Source organism: Ambystoma mexicanum, chromosome 6p (genome assembly GCF_040938575.1).
Source record: "Ambystoma mexicanum isolate Mex_15411 chromosome 6p, UKY_AmexF1_1, whole genome shotgun sequence".
Taxonomy (NCBI): domain Eukaryota; kingdom Metazoa; phylum Chordata; class Amphibia; order Caudata; family Ambystomatidae; genus Ambystoma; species Ambystoma mexicanum.
Window position 1 is genome coordinate 504,875,923 of NC_090935.1, and position 21,523 is coordinate 504,897,445.

The following is a 21,523-nucleotide window of genomic DNA, read 5'->3' on the forward strand; positions in this document are numbered from 1 at the left end:
AGCGCCTAGACCCAGGATTGACATTTTCAGATGGGTTCTGCAGTGAGGAAGAGGAGGGATCGTGTTGGGGACGAAGTGATGGAAGCGGGGAGGGGTTAAGCAAATTATGCATAACACGCACAGATTGCGGGTCATCGTGGGAATGTGGGATGCGGGAAGAAGAAAACACAGGGAAGGGAAAGAAAAGGCAACTAAAAGGCAGAGCGCCACGGCCACTGACACCGCCAGCACAGCACACGCCTTATGTTAACAGACTCGGTGACCTCCCAGGACGCAGGATGGAAGATCTAGCTAATACACACAGGGAGGGTCACAGGGTCAGCAGAGAAGGAACAAGAGCATAGGAGATGATAGAGTAACACAAAACATTACTGATTTATTGAACAACTTTCTGACATGTAAGAGGACAGCGAATACACTCACACATCCCCACACAGACGTACGCGAGGGAACGTAAAGGAGTACACTCTAATGCCATTACTAGAGAGAGGGGGAGCAAGGCCACAATATGTCCCATGGAAAAATGCAGACAAGGAAAACATCAAATGCAAACTTCCACCGCTGAGCGGAGGGGCCGGGAAATGAATATATAAATTGGAAAAACTAACTGCAGGGCAAAAACTAGCGGTGGGAGATGGGGTTGCTAATTTTCAATATTGGGTGACGCAGCAGATGACATTTGGAAGAGGGTGGGATTCCCAGGAGTAACTATAATTGACACATCGCATGATGGGGCGCCATTTGCAAATTGCAGACACGCACTGTGGCAGGCGCTGAGGGTGCAATACCCAGACACTTCAGACATAGGAGCAATAACGTCACACAAAATGCGTGAGAATGAAGATCCTGTTAATTACATCCAGGAAATTCAGGAGAAGTGGCGCCAGGAAATGCGGGAACCGTGGGACAAAACACTGGCAATTTATTTTACCATATATTGATTCAAGGTCTCCAAGAGCAAGTACAGAGACAATTAAAGACATTAGTAGGGGTGGAATCAAAGGCATGGCCCGAGATAGAGCTCACAATAGTGCACCATTCTAGACTATGGCAGGAAAAGATGAATCAAAAAGAGGAAGACAGGAAGGTAGAGGAAGCGGAATTGGTTCAAAAGAAACTGTCCATATATGCCATGGAAGGTGCACTGATAACCGGCCCCACCCAGGCAACACTGGTACAGGATACTACACAACAACAAACTATATCACTACAGCAAGCACAAATGATGACACAGCAAATGCCACCGCCCCCACCATACACAGCACAATACACAACACAAATGGGAAGCAGATACACGAACAACTACAGGGGGAGGGGCGGACACACGAGAGGGAGGGGATTCGGGCCAGCAGCACCACTGCAAGGGGGAGGGTTCCAAGGACAGAACCAGTACGGGCAGCAGGGATACTACGACAGTACCGAGAGATACCCATGGCAAGCATGGGAACCACCAACGTTCTGGACATGCGGCCTGATAGGAAACATGTCACGCACATGCAGAGTAAGATTGATACAAGCAGGTTGGGTGAGAGCAAGGGCAGCAGGGCTACAATGGGGACAACAATTATACCAACAACAACAACCGCAGCAGGGGACAGAAACACTAATTCAACAACAAGCACCACCACCACCACCTCAGCAACAGCTACAAACATACACACCACAACAGGTAGCAACAGCACAACCACAACACATCCAGACAGTACAACAGCTCACACAAATACAAGGCAACAAATTACTACCCACAGACACGCCAATACAACAGACACAACTGAGAAGGGTGACAATATTGGGTCACAACCCATACATAGGGAGCGGACAGTCACTGTATCCACAATAGGACAGACCACAGACGTCTTTGATGTGTCCCATCCTATCGGTAACACCTAACCCTGCGGAGGAACCATGCATAAAGGTGGCGATAGGTGACAAGACATTTTTCTTCCTAGTTGACACAGGGGCCACTAGGTCCTGTATTAGAGAGGGGAAGTTCAACTTCTCAGGCAAAGCTATGCACACTCAAGGATTCTCTGGGGCTCAAGGACTGGTTCCTTTCACTGATGACAGATCTCCTTATCTGTTGGAGATCACAACCTGTCTCTACCACTGCTATACTCAAAGCAGTCACCAGCAAACATGCTAGGGAGAGATATAATGAGCAGGTTGAACATGACTATGGGCCTCATTACACGGTATGCGCTAACCATGGCGCTATTAGCGCCATGGTTGCCGCCGGTATTTTACCGTGTCCGCCTTGGTGGATGGCGGATTACCGCCCTACTCCAAGGTGAGCGGGGGCGGTAATTCCCCATTCACCAAGGCACTTCCCCATTACCATTTTTACCCCCATTGGGGCTCAATGGGAATGGGGAAGGAGCTAATTACGGTACTGCAAATTGCGGTACCGTAATTAGCACCAAGGTCCCTTTGCGGGTCCCTACTTTAACGGCTGGTGTAGACCAGCCGTTAAGGTCGGGTCCCGCAAAGGGACCTCGTAGTAAGGCGGTAAGGGTTTACCGATACCGGTGCCCTTACCGGTACCGGTAAACCCTTACTGCATTCCTTGTAATGAGGCCCTATATATTTTATTGATAAGGGAATAGTGTGCTCCACACGAGGCATCAACATGCTCACAGCACAACACATACTTCAGGCGTACTGTGGCAAAACAGTGGCGAGGTCAGAGCCCGTGGATGGGGACCTCTTCCAATATGGGATGGACATGGCACTAGCATTGCTACCAGGAATTGAGGGCAACGTGTGGAGGAGACTAGCAGCTTACCTTTTCAGACCAGAAACACCGACAAGTGAAGGAGAAGGTGCTATAATATCAGTGGACATAGAACGCATTGTGGCAACCACAGACTACATTGCAGTTCGCGCACAGGATGGGGAGGGGAAAGCATGGAGAGCAGTAATAGCACTGGCAGAATGATGCAGGCTAACACAGGTGTCAGATGAGGAACTGTTCTCAGACAAAGCAGGAGATGGGGAAATGGTATTCCAAATGAACGTCTACATTTGGCTAAGAGTGACATATAAAGAGGTAGCACAAAAAATAGCAATGGCACTAGAAGCACCTGCCACTACCCAGGTACCCTTCTACGGTGAAGATTTAGCTGCCGTACCCACCTCTTTATGGACCACTAGTCTATATGACGTAGGCTGCAGAAAGAGCATTGGAGGAGTAAAAATAAAACTAAAGAAAGGTGCAATACTGCCCAGGGTGAAACGGCACCCATAATACAAAGAAGCTGATGATGGGATCTATGAAACAATAAATGCCCTAGAGGATAGAGGGATATTGGTACCAGCAGAATCAGCGTGCAACACTGCGGTGCACCCAGTGCGAAAGGCAAAAGGAGGATTATGGTGTTTTATACAACATTTGAGGCCCCTCAACCATATTGTAGAGGCAGAATACCCCATAGCAGCTAACCCAGCTGAAAGGGGCCCCTAGTGGTCCCTTACGTCAATGGAAACAAGGCGAGTTACCACACACAATAGATACGGCAGACACAAGGTTGTATTCCCAAAGCTAGGGTTTATTGCAAAGCAAAAGTCTCAGTTGGCCAACTTGGTCTCACGCCCCGCAACGTGTATCTCTAGACCTCGAGGGACGCAAGAGAGTGAATTACGTACATCAGTTACATATATACAAAATGCGAATCAAACAATCAGCTATGACATGTTTAACACCCCCCTTTATTGGGTTTCTTTGAACTTGGTGTGATGATGGACATTTTCGACAACTATGACACTTTCAAACATCTATTCTAGTAACAATTTGCAATTTGTGAGTGCGAAGGCATCTTTCAGTTGTTGAACAGAACACAGCGCTTCTGTTCTTGGAGGCGAGCTACATACGGGGGAAGAGTTGCATTCCAGACGTTGCTATCTATGAGGTGCTATTTGTGTCCTGGGAGCCGACATGCTCTATCGGGGCTCAGCAAAGGGGGGCCGTAAGAAGAGCATAATTCAAGCCTTTAGCTGCTTCATTCTATCATATTCTACCATATAACAAGACTGGCTGGCAGCTGCGAAATGATTAAATGCCCTGCAGCTCTGCTTCAAGGCTACATTTGGGAGGGAGCCGGCATTCTTCCTGGCGCGGCCTACGTTTTGTTTCAACAAACTCTTGTGATCCTCGCGACCCTGCGGCCTTGTCCTTTTACGTGCAGACAACAATGTTTTACAGTCGAGCAGTGTAAGCGGAAAATGTATTGCAAAGCAATAAGAACAGAAAGCAATGAGCAATGGTTAGAAAACAAAATGGCGATTCTTGTTACATCAAAATGGCCATTCATTGGCAAACTCGGAAACCTATATTCTGTCATATCGTGCATGAGACGGTTGGCTCACGGCCATCAAAATACGTTTTCGGTCACACAGTAGAGGTATCCATTTTTCTAGACTGACACAGCTACTATACTGTGCAGGATACCAGCAGAGGCGTCACGTTTCATTGTGATCGACCTCAAGAATGCCTTCTTCTCAATACCTCTACACCCCGATTCACAAGACTTAACAAGCTTCACATACCGCAACACAAAGTGGAAACACACTAGATTACCCCAAGGGTACTGTGATTCACCGTCCATCTTTAACAGAGTGATACAAATAGACCTGGGAACATTGAAATGGAAAGCACAGTACTACAATATGTAGATAACATCATCATCTGCAGCACCACCGAGGAGAAGTGTAGAAGGTACTCTGTAAAGATGCTCACAGTGCTGGCTGAGAAAGGATACAAGGTTGACAAGGGGAAGAGACAGCACTTCCAAGAACAGAATATATTGGGCAGATTATTTGACAAAAAGGAAGGAACATTGCACCACAAAGAGCACAAGCAATAACAAACACACAGCAACTGCAGACAATAAGAGAATTGTAGCAGTTTTTGGGCCTTTGCAACTACTGCAGGGCATGGGTCTTTGACTACAACTCATACATAGGACCACTGCTTGAGGCTCTTAGAGAAACACATGAGGGACAAAGGAAGTTGGGATGGACAAGAGAAATGACAGAGGCATACAATGAGTTAAAAAACGCTGTCTCAACTGCACCAGTACTAGCTACCCCTAACTATGAAGAACAATTTTACATATTTTCACATTGTGATACTGCAGTAATGAAAGCAGTACTGACACAAAAACAAGCATGGGACATAAGCCAGTGGCATTTTACACGGACCATTTAGATCCTGTAATGATGGGTCATTTCCCATGCAAACAGAGCCTGGCCACAGAAGCATTTGCGGTAGAAAAATCCTCGTCAATAACAATTGGATGGCCCACAACACTGTATGTTGAGCACACTCTCTTTGCAATACTAAATACGCCAAAATCCACACTGACCACACAAAGAGCTACAGGTTACGAGATAATAGTATCCAGACCGGAGCTCAAAATAGTGAGATGCAGTAATGTTAATCCAGCACGATTAATAGCAGAAGTGGTGGAAAATGGAGAGTATGCACATGATTGCACACAGGCTATTGAATTTTACTCAGGAAGGTGGAAGAAAATGCCTTGGGGGGGGGAGATCATGTACATAGATGGGTCGTCAACAATTGACCAAAGCAATGGGATAAGAAGAACAGGAGCAGCAGTAGTATGTTTGAGGGAAGACTGGTCCTACGTTCCAGTGAAGTGTGTACATTTACCACAACATTATTCAGCGCAAGCAGCGGAGCTAGTAGCACTCATTTTAGCATTAGAAGAAAACAATGAGAAGAGAGTAACTATATATTCTGACAGTGCATATGTTACATCAACAGTACACTCAGGACTAATAAAATGGCCATGAAGGGGATTGAGAAGAGCAGGCGGTACCCCGGTACAACATGCTCTCCTATTGGCTGAACTAATTGAAGTAATTATTTACCCAGAAGAGGTAGCATTGGTAAAAGGCCAGGCCCACACTAACGGGGATGACCCAATATCAAGAGGTAACGAAACAGCAGATGCACATGTGAAACATGCTGCGTATTTTGGTGAGACATGGACCCTCCCAGAAAAACAAAAAGATAAGGGGGGGTTAGACAGATGCTGATGAAGGATGGGTACACACACATTCCAGAGACACAGATCATGAAATTACAGACAGCAGCACCAATGGCAGAAAAGGAACTATGGCTTAAAAGAGGATGCAACATGTCCCCCACAGATGCATTATGGCGACAGAATAATACCGGAAAGGTCCCGATGCCCCTGGTACTATTGAAAACAGCCATGACCCAATTACACTGTCCCACACATACAGGGAAAGAAGTCATTGCTGCACAAATAAAAGAATCATGGTTCTGTCCCGAGCTAAACTCACATGTTGCAAATTTCATTATCAACTGCCTCACATGCCAGCAATTTACAGCTGGTCACACACTGCAAGTGATCAAAGGTACAATACCCCGGCCCGAAGGACCCTTCCTGCACTTACACATCGACTATGTTGACATGCTCAATGTATGTCAAGGCTACAGATACATGATTGTAGTAGTATGCCCATTTTCAAGGTGGATCAAAGCTGGTCCCTGCTCACATGCAGATGCGTTCTGAGCAGCCAAATCTTTGGTGAGGGAGGTCTCGAGGTGGGGGGTATGCGAAGTATTACGGTCAGACAATGCCCCACACTTTGCCAATGAACTGTTCCAGCACTAACTGTCCTCTTGGGAATAAAACATAAGTTTGCATACGCATATCACCCGCAAGCAAATGGCGTCTGCGAATGTCTCAACGGCCTCCTAAAAGAAGAGATAGAAAAGATCCAACAAACAACAAAAAAGAGTTGGCTGTACTGCCTCCCTTTGGCCTTATTTGAGTTGAGAAATAGGCCAGGCTCGGACCACCACCTCACACCCCACAAGGTGGTGACCGGATGTCAAATGCACCTCACACGCATACCACCATCAAGGGCCACAACTGACTGCCATGCCACAAGTACTGTTTTTGGTGAAGAAATGCATAAGTATGTCTCTTCCTTGGTTACTAGTGCTGCTTTTATCTCTCAACAGATCGAACGGGCACAGGGCGGGTCGAAGAACAATCAGCAATGAGAAGCAACCAACGAGGAACAAGAACAACCAGTACAGTGGACAGTGAAAGAAGGAGATCACGTTCTCCTACGAAACTTCCGAAGAAGTTGGAACAACCCTCGATTTACAGGTCTGTACTTGGTGGACAAAATAGCCCCTAGGGCCGTGAAACTCAGGCGAAAAGACGTGTGGACGCACATCCACGACATAGAGCCCTACAAAGCACAGACCCGCCCTCACCTCAGCGAAGGGGCCAATGCTTTAGCAACGACAACTGACAACAACAATGAAAAAGTGCAGACAGTAGATACCCCGAAGGATATAACAGACCAATCACCGATAGCCCACCCTATGATCACGAGATCCCACACAAAAGCGTATGAGCTAGCTAAAAATTAACTCCTACCACCACCAACTAATGAAGAACATTGTCAAACAACTTGCAAAATACACCACACTGTAAACACGTGCATGTTTTCTTCTCTTTTTGTCTCGCACATGCAGGTATTGCGTTTTTGCTACTGTGTATATAAGAAAGATAAGGAATATACGTCACTGCCCAGGAGTAAATGCTACCCGCAGACGATAACACCCAAAAACACTATCACACCAGTTTGTATACGTTATAAAAAGGCCAAAATACTTGAGAAGAAGAATATGCGTATATTATAACGCATTCCTCATGATAATAGCTCAATCATCCCCACATCTCCATGCAGCACTACCCGCCCTAAGATATAGGATGATAAGGAAAGCATGGGAGCAGCTTTTCGCCTGGGTATTGAACGATTATTTGATAAGCAGGGCTTGATTAAAAGATACTAACAAAATAACACATATTTTGAGAGATGTTCAGGCAGGCACCTATATCATCTAAAGTAAAGGAGCTACAGGGCCGCAGCAAAGGTAAGAGAGAGATATGCCAGTGGTACTAGCAATTGTAATAAAAATGTTAGGGATATTCTTTGCCACTGGTCTGATTACTGCCGCACTCTGGCAGGCCTACTATGCTTTTTATGTGATGGCATCTCCCCCTACTAACACCTCCCCTACCATGGCTGCAACAAGCACGGTGTCAGGTGGTACAAGTAGTATGGGGCCCAACATAAAGAGGGATAAGTGCAGTGTTTCTATTGATGTGCATGGGGTGGACACATATCTTACAAAATCAGCACACGTTTCTAAAAACATTTGATACAAGCACATGTCCAAAATTGCTAAGGATACGACTACGGACAACTGCTATGTGTGCTCGTTGATCCCATAGGCCATGAGCGCCTCAAGAACGTTTGTGGCAAGTGAAGTACCTGCAACAACTGCCGAATGCTTGTTGTATCTAGCATTGTTCCAAACATGTGGGCGATTCCAAGGGAAAAGAGCAACACTAAGATGGAAATCAAGGTCAACGTACCCATATGAAGATAACTTCATTAAAACACTACCAATGTATGACGAATCGTGGCAACTGACCAAAGGGCTCAATTACATAACAGAGGGACTCAACAAAGGAGAGACAGAAGAAGTTACACTGAATTACCTACCATGTGAGTGGTACGCAAAATAAGTTGCTGGAGAACCAGAATGCTGGGAAAGGCCACTGATATTAATATATGGCAAGGTATACCCTAAGGATGGATTGGTGGACGGAGTTGTGGGAAGCAAGAGATTGACTTTGGCAAAGTCTCCGGTGATGACGGTGCAAGTAGAAAACGACAAATGCTACAAGGAATGGACAAAGAGTGCAGCACTGGTGACATGGTTAGATAAAGAGGAGGAACCCATAACAATACTGCCACTCACTGTACCCACACTGTGTTACCAGCATTATGGAGAAGCAGACGTTGGAGTGAATGAAGGTTGCAAGAGAACAATAAAGATTCCTGAGGGGGGTGCAGGAACAGCAATTCTGATGGATCACTATTGGGCCTGCGTGTCGAAGGCATACAACAGCTTGTCCCTGTTGTGGAATGGAGTGTGCACAATGGTACACATCAACGTACCGTCACTAGCAGTACCACAGAAACACGTTAACATGGAGAACTTCCCTAAAATGGATGAAGGGAATAAAAGGAAGAAAAGGTCACTGAATTTGAGAGGCGGAAAGAAACTGAATGACACTGCCCATCTATCAAGAGTAAAAAGACAAGGAGAACTACTGACAGGGAACTACCTGTGGGGAAAGTCAGAAACTGCCCTAAGCGACATCCCACCAGCACATAGACTATTTAGCAGAGCAGCTATGTTCTTTTCATCCATCATACATCCAGGGGTGCAGGCATATGCAAATGCGAAGTGGCTTCAGATCACTAGGTGGGAGCTAATGATGACAATAAATTCAACGGTTAGCGGATTCAAAGCAATAAAGGAAGAACTAAGGGCGATCATGATGGTGGCCCTACAGAACAGATATGTGCTGGACCTCCTAACAGCAATGGAAGGAGGTGTTTGCGCAAACATTGGAAGTTCATGTTGCACATTTATTCCTGCCAACGACGAGGACAAAGGTACGCTATCTGAGGCAGTGTCACAGCTGGCCAAGATGCACGCTAGGATGGAAGATGAAGCAAAGGGCGTGATCAAAGACGGCAGCTGGTTCTCTTACATCTGGTCCTGGATGCCATCTTGCCTCTCAGATGGTCTTAAGGTTATGGCAGGATGCATAATTTTAGGGATGATCTTTGTGATGGGGATGAAAGTATGGAAGGAAAGATCCAAACGTACTGCTGAAGAAATGATTGGTATGCATGTCCTAATGCCTGCTGAAGATGACAAACACACAGACATCATTATTAAGGAACGTGAACGGCTGCACCAACAGATAGTAAAAGCAGACTTGTACCCCCATCAATAAAGGTTGAGAACCCAAGGAACTCGAAAAGCTACGTTTGGAAATGGGTTTATTGCAAGCCCGGTGTCAGATGTGTTTATATGTATTGGTCATTTGAAGATCATGTGGACCGGTACAGACACTTGGCCGGAATAATGAAGGTATGGTGAGTACGAGGAGTTGAGAGTGGATAATTTTGTAGTCGTCACGTCGACCAAAGGGGGGACTGAAGATGGAAAATGGAACGATCCATTCCCCCGTCTCTCATCCAGACCATGGCCTAGGACGTCACAACCCAAGCACCCACCACGGGAGTAATTCAACCCACTCACGGCCCCCCAGATGTCAAGATCCACTGTGGCCACGCCCCACACAACCAAGGAGGCTGCCCATCAATCATACAACATGCTGGAACCTCAGATGGAGCCGACATCGACCGTATGGATCAACTCGACTAGACAGCAATATCAAATACTGCCATCGTTAGAGATGCCTAGATGACATAGCCAGCAGACAAGAACACACGTGACACCAAGCACATTGGTCATACACACACCAATCCACACAAAGAACTCACTCAGTGCTGTGATGTAGAGGGCCACTCACATTCACACATGCATCGTTGTTATTTTTCACATAGGCCAGTTACAGCACCGCAGAAATGCAAGATGCCAAAAGAGCTCATGCACATGCTTGCAGACGCTTCCTCACCACTAAAACCCTGAAGACGTCACCACTGCATATGGACTAATGCATGTGAATCTCTGTCGCCCCTCGCGACCCCTATACTATGGATGATGTACCACCACCCATAAGCCTGGCCCTGGTAGGCCGCACAACCAGAGTGTCCAGGCTAGAGCAGCTCAGACAAAGCTGCAAGGTGCTGATCGTGCAGAACGAGACCCTGACAAGAGGCCCCAGCCAAGGCTGCAATGTTGCAATCTATATGCCGCGCTCCCAGCGCCAAGGTTACACCTGCTACTGCTAAACGCTCCCCGAGCCGAATTACAAATGAAATGTTCATAATTCTGCTCCAGCCACAGTCCTGCAACACGTGACCAGGCCAGCCTGATACGATGCCAAGCTCCAGGGACCAGAGAAGGGATGGGGTCTCACGTCTGGGACACAGACTGCAACAATGAAGTGACAAATCGGACACCAATAGCGATGGGAAAGACATACTCACCAGCTAATGGTCAGACCTGTCCATTGTCTGCCACTGACACATAGTCATACTTTGTTGCCAGCACCAGGTACACCGCGAGCTGGGAACAATGATGGTCCGAGGCTTGGGGGCTCGCGAGTGAACCAATCAGAATACGAGGGGCACACCACTGATGCCATTATAGCTTAGCCAATCACTAATCGTCCCCATGTAACATTTCACTTGTAGCGATTATTAGGGATGACCCAAGCGTACCACCTGACCCTTTCTCAACCACTATCTTTCCTCTATGTATCTATACTAACCCCACCACTCGGAGAGCCAATCCAGGGTGGCGTTCGGTTTGGAGGCTAGCTCTTCCAGGTGATGTACTTAACCACGTCATACAGCTAGAAAAAGGGCCTGCGAGCCCACCAAGAACGAGTGGTCTCTCGGATGCCTATGACCTGTGAGCCCGTCCCTGCCTGTTTTGTGTAATAAACAGCAGTAACTCTTTGCTCTTGTGTGTGCCTCATACTCTGTTGGGACGCGGGAGGAGTTGGGGCCTTCCCAACCCTGGAGGTACGTGGATGGTCCTACTGGCCCCCAGGAAAAATACCCCAACAATAGGTCATTTGGGTAGCAGGATGGCAGCAGCATGCAGTGAGTGGCAGCAAGCCAAGCTGAATCAGGATACCAAAAGTACCACCGTTTCTCCCTTTGGTTATTTGGGAATTTTAGTGATTTTCAGATTTTGAGGCCTTGCTGGAGCAGGATCAGCAATGCTTGGGGTTTGCAGAGGACCCTGGGGTAGGATTAGCAATGCTTGGCCTTGTAGTTGGTGATCTGAAAGATGAAGGAAACAGGAACGCAGCGCAGGAAATCAGGAAGAGTGTCTGTCTCTCTAGTCTTGTCAAGGACCCTTATTTATAATGACTAGTGTCATCATCCAAGTATATGATTGAGGCAGGCTTAACTAAACACACCCCTAACAAAGGGATTTGACAAGGTTACTAGTCTCCGCCTCGCTCTCAGTTGGTTGGATTTCCAAGGGAATGTCAGGTTTATGAGGTGAGTTTTACAATGTCCAGAAACTCCCACATTTAATTTACTAAAAATCCATATTTGACAAAAACATGCCTTTCTTCAATTGCAATCTCTTGGCAAATTATAAACACAGGTCACATATTATGTGGAGCACAGATCATTCCAATCCTCCATTCTGTGTGACCTTGTTTCGCCTTTCTGATACATTTGGATAATTTTAAACATGAAAGATTTGGCCTAAAATTCCACAATTTTATACACAGATGTGAATTGTCCCCAGGGATGTATGTATCCATTTTTATGTTTGTAACATTAATACTTTCCTTGGAATCTGTCCTATTTTGTAACTTCTGTTCCCCATGCATCAATTAGTTCTACCAAGTTTTAAAAGATAGCCCATAGAATTTGATTTAAAACTACAAACGTTTTCCATTTTTACTAATTCTTGCTGCAGAGATAAAAAGTCTTTAAAGTTTCTCTATAAAATAGTCTTTGTGAACAAATTGCAGTTCCTTTGTCACTAGATCCTGTTTTTTTTTTCTCCAACTGCAAGCAACTGTCATTTCCTTCAAGGCAAGGGGTGTTTCCCATCTTAATTTAAGGTTTTATTGCCCCTTATACTTGACAGGTCAGTGTCCCAGGACTTCTATTGTCCCAGTCTATAGCACAGACGAATGTCTGATGAGTGTGCCCTGGATTTATGGTGTGTCTCCCTTCCATGGGGGAGTTTCATGGCTGGCAACTGGAATGACTGTTTTTTCTGAGAGCTTGCAAATCCGGCCCATGTGTTTTACACTCTTTAATTTCTTATTTTGGGTACTGAATTAAAACAACCTGTGAAACAAGATAACCTATGTGTGTATTATCACCACAAACATAATCCCTTTCTGTAAGTACGCAGGCTTTTATTCAACAATTTATTTTTAAACAGGCCAATTTTTCTTCAGTCAGCAAAACCCATTTTTCCACATGTGTTAAACTGCTAGCCTTTCTTTCTTTAAATGTGAATTGGTAGCTGCCTCAGGTTGCCCACACTGACTTTGCAGCTTTAGTCATTTCCTTGAATGCAGGAGTTTTATCCAAAGCATAGCTACATTTACACTTGACCTGGCTCAGAGAGTTACAGTCTCTTTGAACTGCTGAGCCTGGATACATTTTGGCAAGAAATGAACGCGTGCTCCCGTGCGAGTGAAAATGAAGTTGCTTATTGATATCTCTCATAGCTGGTCTGACTGGGCCTGTCACTTCAGGAATTATGCCTGGTATTGGTGAAGCACAGTGAAATATCCTGGACATGACAGGGCCTTTTTACTCACAGTGGTTTCAGAATGAACAGATAGAATTAGCATAAAAACAGCACTTTGAAAGGGTGAAAAAGCTTTCATTTTGAAGGGGATTTTGGCTTTTGCAGCAAAGCAGTGCTGCCTGTTCACTTGATTCCATATATGTTTCAGAACACCCTGGCATACTTTTTTAGTGTGTCCCCTTGTTCCATTTGGCCTGAATTGTGCTAGGCAGGATGATGCAGACATTTTTTTGTTGCTGCCAAAACACAGTTATGAGGTCCTGGTGTGCACAGGAGCCAGCGCAGCCAGATTGCTGTTTCTTGCGCAAATGCAGCTTATTGATTTGGGGTAATGCGTTTGAGTGGGTCAATATATCCCACATGACCCACTGATAACTCTGACTTCGCCCAAGCAACCTAGGAAGGTTAATTGGACTGAAGACTGTCAGAGGGCCTTTGTTGGCTTGAAGGAAAGTGTGTGCAGGGCACCTGTGTTGCGTGCGCCTGATTATTCTGCTCCCGCCAAATTCTTAATTAATTATGACTCAAAGACAAATAGTTTCCCCTACAAAATACATTAAGTACTGCTTTGACTGTGCCTGGAATTATTCAGCAAATGGTGTTGTCAGTTTTTTGATTGAGTACAGGAAGAGCAGAGGTTTCAAAGTGCAAACAAAGTCTCTGCCCTTCATGTGCTGGACAGACAGACAAGCTCTGAATATTTAGAGTGTATCTCTGGCCTACCCTGTATTTTGCAGCTGAAAAATATTGAGCTGGAACAATGGCTTGTGAAGTCGCTATTGGAAAATGGTCTTTTGTTTAGGCACTTATTGGTTTGCTGGGGACATTAGTGAGAAATGTGAAAGTTACGTGTTCCAGTGCCATCAATTCCAAACCCACATAATATAATTAAGTGGAATAATGTAGGCGTCGCAGAGACCTAAGTTCCTAAACCCAAGTTAAATAGCTCCAGAGGTAGCATGCCTGCAGCAAAGAACTGTATTCAGCCTGCAGGTCAAGGTTATAAAGCAAGTAAGATTGCTCAGTGTGAAGTAGGCCTGTGGCAGAGATGTGCGTGTCATATATAGATAACAATTCCCACCCTCCAACATTCTCATGCTGCCAAAATGAGTCATTTGAATTGAGTAAAAGTGACAGATGTTACTAAAGAACAAGGTTACATTTTATTTACCTAAATGCCACAGTCTGTGGCCTAAATATTCCTCCCAACATTATAAATAAAGAAAAGGAGATGAAAGTTCACAATTTAGAAACTTTGGCCCAAAAGAATGTACAAGCAAAACAAATAAGTAAAATAAACATGCATATGCCAATTAAAGAGCTCAAAATCAGCACTGTCCCTTCCCTGTAGGGTGAACTGTAAGCCATGGAGGACTCAGCATTCCCTATATCATTTTGTCTGGTGTCTTTAAATATGCCCCAAAACATCACACACATGCCCCACCTGAAAAAGAAAGAAAAATACCATGTACCAATAATAAGACATTTTTCAAATGCCTCATCCCCATTCATTACCACAAGTAGAAAGTATGGCGTTATCATCCCAAATGTTTGTATTCAGTAGCACTTCAGCAGTACGCAGGGTGCTAATTGATGTGATCACCCCTTTTGTGTTTCAGTGCATTACAGGAGCCAGAAGGCTAAAGATGTCCAGGCCCAAAAGGACCATTTGAAAGTACAAGTAGACAGTGCCCAATTCATGGAATCAAGTGCAGAAGTAACGCAAGCGCCGTGCGCTGAAAAGGAGCGCGCGCCACTCGTGTGCCAGCCGTGTTGCAAAGCAGCAATTGTGCAGCATGCCTATTCATGGAATTTCCGAGGCGTCAGTAGCCGTGGTGCAATGAAAATGAAGCAGCATCAGTAACGCCCCCAACATGCCCCCGTGCACAGGAAAAATCCAGTGAAATGCCAAATACGGCACAAGGCCCTGTGCCAGCTGTGGCCCAGCATACAGCCCCCCACATCGTAATTGCGTGAAAAATCTTCATATACCCAAGTTGCAACAGCCAAATCGTGTGGAAAGTCCCGCGCTTACCCTGTCTGCATCCAAGAGTAATCGCGTACCCCGGTCGCACCAGCCAAATCGCGTACAAAGGCCCGCGTGTACCTCATCTGCACCGCAGCATAATCACATACCCCAGTCGAGCCAGCCAAATCACGTGGAAAGTCCTGCGTTTACTCTGTCTGCACCCAGCCAAACTTGCGTTAAACCATCGGGACCAGACACCACTTTGATTTCCAATTAAAAAATATATATTAAAAACTGTATCAAAGTCATACTCAATTAAAGAATTCAATCAGCATGACTCGGAAGTATAGCTCAGGGGCAACATACTCTCCTTGGAAGCAAGACGACACGAAGCACTACAGGTTCGATCCCCTGGGTCCGCTCTTAGAAACCTTTGGGTATTAATGCGTTATAAATGACCTATCATATCATATCATGAAATGAATCAATAAATAAAAGAATGTCAAAAAGAAAAAACATTGGATGTTAACAAAATAAAACTGAATTCAAAGAAGTGGTCCATGTCCATAAATGTAGGTCCAAATGAAAAGAAAACCATTCCTTCATGGTATAAAAAGATATCTATGTACAAACAACCAGGGTCCATTGTCCCAAACCACGTCCAAAAATCCTGAAGAATGAAATTAACAAAGAACTATGTACACAAAGTGGAGCAAAGTCCAATAACTCCAAATAAAAGAAAATAAATAAATGAAACCTACACCTAAAAGACTATATACAAGGGCAGCGGCCTAGTCCTTCGACTCACCATGTGCCCTCAAAGTCTTGGCCAGGGCATCATCGAACACTGCGTCCACTTCCCCTTGATGTCCTCAGCTCTTCCCTTGGGGGCTAGCAGGGACTCCAACATGCTACTCCGAATCTCCCTGCAAGTCTCCTCGAGGACTTCGGCCCGCCCATCTACCCGACGCAGTGTATTCTCTGCCCTGGTCATGGTGAGTCTAGCCCCCTGTGCCCGCTGCCGCTCTGCTCCAATCTGCTGGCCAAAATGCTCCAACACGGAAGACATCCTTGTTTTAAGGTCCAGGTTTGCCTCCTGTCCGATGGCCAATACCTGCCTTTCTTCCATTGGAAGCCCGAGTCCTGTCGCCTCCTGCTCTGAGCCTGCTGCTGCCGATTAGCCTGGTGCCTCAAGGACAGCCTCCAGGATGATGTCAACCCCCGGGGCTGTAGAACATGTGCCCTGCTACTTGGTGCCTGCTCTTCCTCCATTGCCACGTGTCCTGTCGCCGGATGGATCTTCGTGGTGACCACCTCTGCTGATCTTCCTTGGACTCTTGACTCTGGCAGGGATGTGATCTCCACCAGACTGGCTGCCAGGGTTAGGACAGGTACACAGGGGGCCCTGGTGGTATGTGGGCCGGAAGACGGCAAGGAGGGCAACTGGCGCACAGATGAGGAAGACAAGGAGGGGGTCACAGCAGTGGCCAGCACACGTACCAAATTCGTGACCAGGAACTGAGCAAGCCAGTTAATGAGGCAGCAGACCTCATTGCGATGTTGTGCAAGCCCCCGATTGGAAGCCTGCATATTTTTTTTAATTTATTTATTTAAATTTGTATAGCGCGCAAGCAGCCCAGGGGCATTGAGGCGCTGTTACTTGCATGAGCTTAGTCACAGGCATGGTATCAATAAGAGGCATATTACAGAAAGGAACAAGCAAGGTTATCATTGCAGATTATGCGGTTGGTCAATACAACTTAAGCAGTGGGTCCTATGGTTGGTATTCATGCTGCTGCGAGGGACCTTATGAGAAGAGGGTGGTTTTCAATGCTTTGCGGAAGGCTAGGAGGGAGGGCTCACTGCGGATGGTGGGAGGTAGGGCATTCCAATGAGTGGGTGCGAGATAGGGGAAGCTGGATCCACCTGCTCTGGATCTTTTTACTAGTGGCACAGAGAGCATGTTGGTGTAGGGTGATCTTGTTGGCCTTGTAGAGGTGACGGAGTGGATTCTTTGTGAGAGGTAGTCGGGGGCAGTGAGATGGATGCATTTGTGTGTCAGTGTGAGCGCTTTGAAAATTATTCTCTCCTTTATTGGGAGCCAGTGGGTTAGTTTTCTGGCTTCTGAGATGTGGTCCCTTTTGGCAATACCTTGGGCTGCTCGGAGAGCACTATTCTGGATATCATCACAAATGGTGCCTGTATGCCTCGCCATACCGGCTAGCAATGGTTCCACCCTGTCAAAAATTGCTTCATTGGCAGGTATTGGTGTATCCGTTTGCGTGGATACATCCACCACCTGCGGATGGGTGCGGCCTGAGGCATGCCCGCAGGTGCATACTGATGCAGTCGCAGTTCCAGGGAAAAGATCAGGCACAGGCCCCTCCACAGTGGCCTGCACTGCCTCCGGCCCCTGACCCTGGACCTCACCAGTCACACCTATATCATCACCCCCGCCAGGGCCCATGTGCTGAGCTGATGCAGCCTTCTCCTTCTCCTCCTCCTCCACCTCCACCAAACTGAATGCCTCCCCACCATCTTCTGCATCGGATTGCCCCTGTGTGGGCTCACCTGTCCCTTCCACTGCCGAGGATCCCACAACCAACTTCACCCTCTTGGCCCTTCCCTCAGCAGCTGCGGCCGTTGTTGCGGACACTACACCAGTTTCCTCGCTCATAGAAGGAGGATGTCTGGGCCCTCCGTCTGTGCCTGGTGGAGGTATCCCTACTGCCGTGCTCCACAGTGCCTTCTCCGCCCTCTTCTTCCATCATCGCTGTGGCTTTGGAAACATAGAACACAAACATCAGGCTACTGAACATATGTGTTTTTGTCACAATGCAAATGTACATCAGTGCCACTGTCAAAGGTCACAACCATCATCACCGTCCACTACACACAGGGAAGTGCTATTCACACACATGCACAATCATGTCTGTCATTCACAACAGACATTCACATCCTTGGACAAGGCACTGCCAGCAACTCAATATGTGCATTCAGCTCACACACATAATGGGACATACACATCTCATTCACACACATCAACTGACAGTCATGAAGCAGGGCATTGGGCTATCACGTCAGAGTGCACTCAAGGTAAAATTGTTGGCCAGTAATACACTCAAAACTCAGACAAATGCACTTGTACACCATGCATGTCCATGATATTGCCAAAAGCACCCGTGTCACACCTTTCGCATGCCCCAGTCCATTCACATGGATGCAAACATGTGCACATCGTTACATGCTGGCGCGCATCACGCATTGCAACATAGACACAATTGATGTCGCACACACTTCAATGGACTCACATGCAACACAGACATCTGTACAGAACGCATGGCAGACATAAGGCCAAGGTGCACACTACAACCACACGTTAACATTCACATGCACTATGGTGGACAAGAACACATGGACACTTACCAGTCGACTCCAGACGGAGCACCAACTCCAAGACCTGGGCGTGCAGCACTAGTTAGAAGCGCTCCAGGACCCGCATCTCATCGATGGTCAACCGGCCCCAGTGCCCCCTTCGGTCATCACCAGCCCTGTGGAAGCACCCGGGCCTTGTTGTGGGCCCTGGACTTGAAGTATTCCCAGCACTTATGGACATGTTGGTAGTCGCGGGGTGCCACCACCTTTGTGTTGATGGCAGCCACGATGTTCACCCAGACAGATCTTCCTCCTTCCTCCTTCCTTCATTGTCGACTTGCGATGGTCCCTGGAAGAGGGCATCATAATGCCCCAGGACTTGCTCCACAGGATGCCAACTTCCCTGGATGAGAAGCTGACAGCCCTCTGCCTTGGTGGTGGGCGGTTGCCACTTACCTCAGATGGTGTTGTCTCAGACATGGCAACCCCCAAGGTAGGTGTAGGTGGGCAAGGTGGTCCTAGGGCTGGTCTGTGGAGCGGTGGCATGGTAGGTCGGGAGTCTCCTGGATCAGTAGAGGTGGTCACGACGACAGGAGCACTGACAATGACTGTACAGCAGGCTCCAAAATGCAGGGCACGTGGGCAGCAGGCACACAGATTGGGCAGGCAGCAGCAGATGGCTCCTAGGAGGCAGCTTGGGGCAGTTAGAGGCAGGTAAATTGGCTGGTTGGCAGGACCATGGGTCTTCCCTGTCACTCACGTGGCCAGCCGGAAACAGAGTGACTCTGCACATGTGGAAACATCACTTTAGCGTGAAATCAGAGGAAAGGCCCTAAGTTCAAAACTTACGTGACACGTGCTGAACGTTGGGCGAGGCGTTCAGGATCGGGATAAAATAGTGCGTAGGAGAGCATCACATGCTTGCCGAGTTATAGCAGACAGATGTGTGCACTTTGTTTCAATGCAATCTCTTCATTGCGTGCAAGCCTCTTCTTTTGGTGGGGGACTGCCTCCGCACACATGCGCGTGTACATTTGAGGCTAACGGTGAGTTGCTTAAGCATTTTGAAATCTGTGGGTGCTCATGTGTGTTGCATAACCCCTTATTTAACATCAATGTAGCTTATGTGTCCTTCACGTATGTATTTTCTGTTTTTTTCTTCACATGTGGGCTGAAGAGGGGTCGCATACACGTATTTTTCATATTTGGGGTACCTGTGCATTACACGCCCCGCGTTTATTTTTCCCCAGGGGTTACATCGAGCCTTGCTGGGGCACACTGGTACGTTTGACACCAGGTACACTGCCCCCTCACTCAAATTGCCCAGGACAATCGATAACTGCACCTCCCATTGCACCAATCCATCTGTGCCATGACTGGGTGTGTAACTAGTGGGAAGGGAGGCAAAGGCACCCGAGGCGGCAGAGGTGCCTGAGGTGGCAGAGGTGTGCGATGTGGCAGAGGTGGACGAGGTGTCTGGGCCCATGCAGGGAGAGCTATGCCCCCCACCAAACCGGGGCAGCTGTAGCAACCACCACCCAGCCTCTGTGTCACCGAGCCATGCCTGTGGTGCTCCCTGCCCCGCTCCACGGAGATGCAGGGGCAGATGCTATCAGTGCATCTAAGGGGAAGGGACATGCTGTGCAGGATGATGGCACCAACACCCAGAGTACAGATGCAGCAGTGTCACCTGCTGTACGCACACGTCAGGTAGCTGCAGGAGCAGCTGTAGCAACCAAAACCCAGCCTCTTTGTCATCCAGCCATACCTGTGGTGCTCCCCACCCCAGGCCACGGAGATGCAGGGGCAGATGCTATCTGTGCATCAAAGGGGTAGGGACATGCTGTGTAGTGTCATTTCACCGGCACCCAGGTACAGCCACCTGCAAGGGCACCTACAGTCACACCATCAGTGCCCCAGCCCCTACTGTCCCAAGTGGTCCCAGCCACTCGGGGTCTGCACAGCCTTGCAAGGAGGCAAAGCGTGCAGTAGGTAAACAGGCTAAGTCCAAAAGGCACAGCACAGGAGACCTGCACATCGAGGAAGAGGAGCTTTAGTGATGAGGAGCTCCAGGTCCTTGTGGATTACGTGCAGGAACACGAACACGACATGCTTGTGCGGGCAGGGAGCACACATACACCTGCCCAGCGTATGGCCACTAGCAGTGTGTCGCTGATCTTATTAACGTCTTGGGCCATGATAGGAGCTCAGCTACTGACACAATGAAGCGTTGGTATGACCTCCAGCGCCGAGCCAATGGTAAAATGGGCGCCAACTATGCCTCTACTCTGGTGACTGGAGGTGAGTCATCAGGAGAGGACAAAGAACTCACTTCACAGTAGGAGATCATAGGTGCTATTATTGATGTGGAACAGATCCAAGGTGTGGGAGACTTGCCAATTTATGAGGGAATGTCTGGTAAGTGGCGATGCGTGCGTGTCCAGGTCGTGTTTATGTTGCTTGGGTGAAGTGTGTTGGTTGTCTGGCAGTTCTGGCTGCATTTGCATAACTGCAATGGGTGAACCATGGCATGGTGGACTGACACATGCTTGTTGACCTGCAGACTGGATACACACAATGTTCTGCACACTGTGATAAACCCCATCACCAAACCTGCTCACTCCTTCCATGTCACTCTTTTTAGGCTCTCTTGGCCTTCTTCCTGCTCCAACCTGTGATGGGGGATAGCCTGTGACAATCTTGCACTCCACACTCGCCTTCTGTCCGCACATCTCTGACGTCTCTGAGAGGTCACCCTGCCTGCTGCGCCTCCTCAGGGGGATTCCTCCTTTCCTCTCATTCCCCCAGTAGTTCACTGT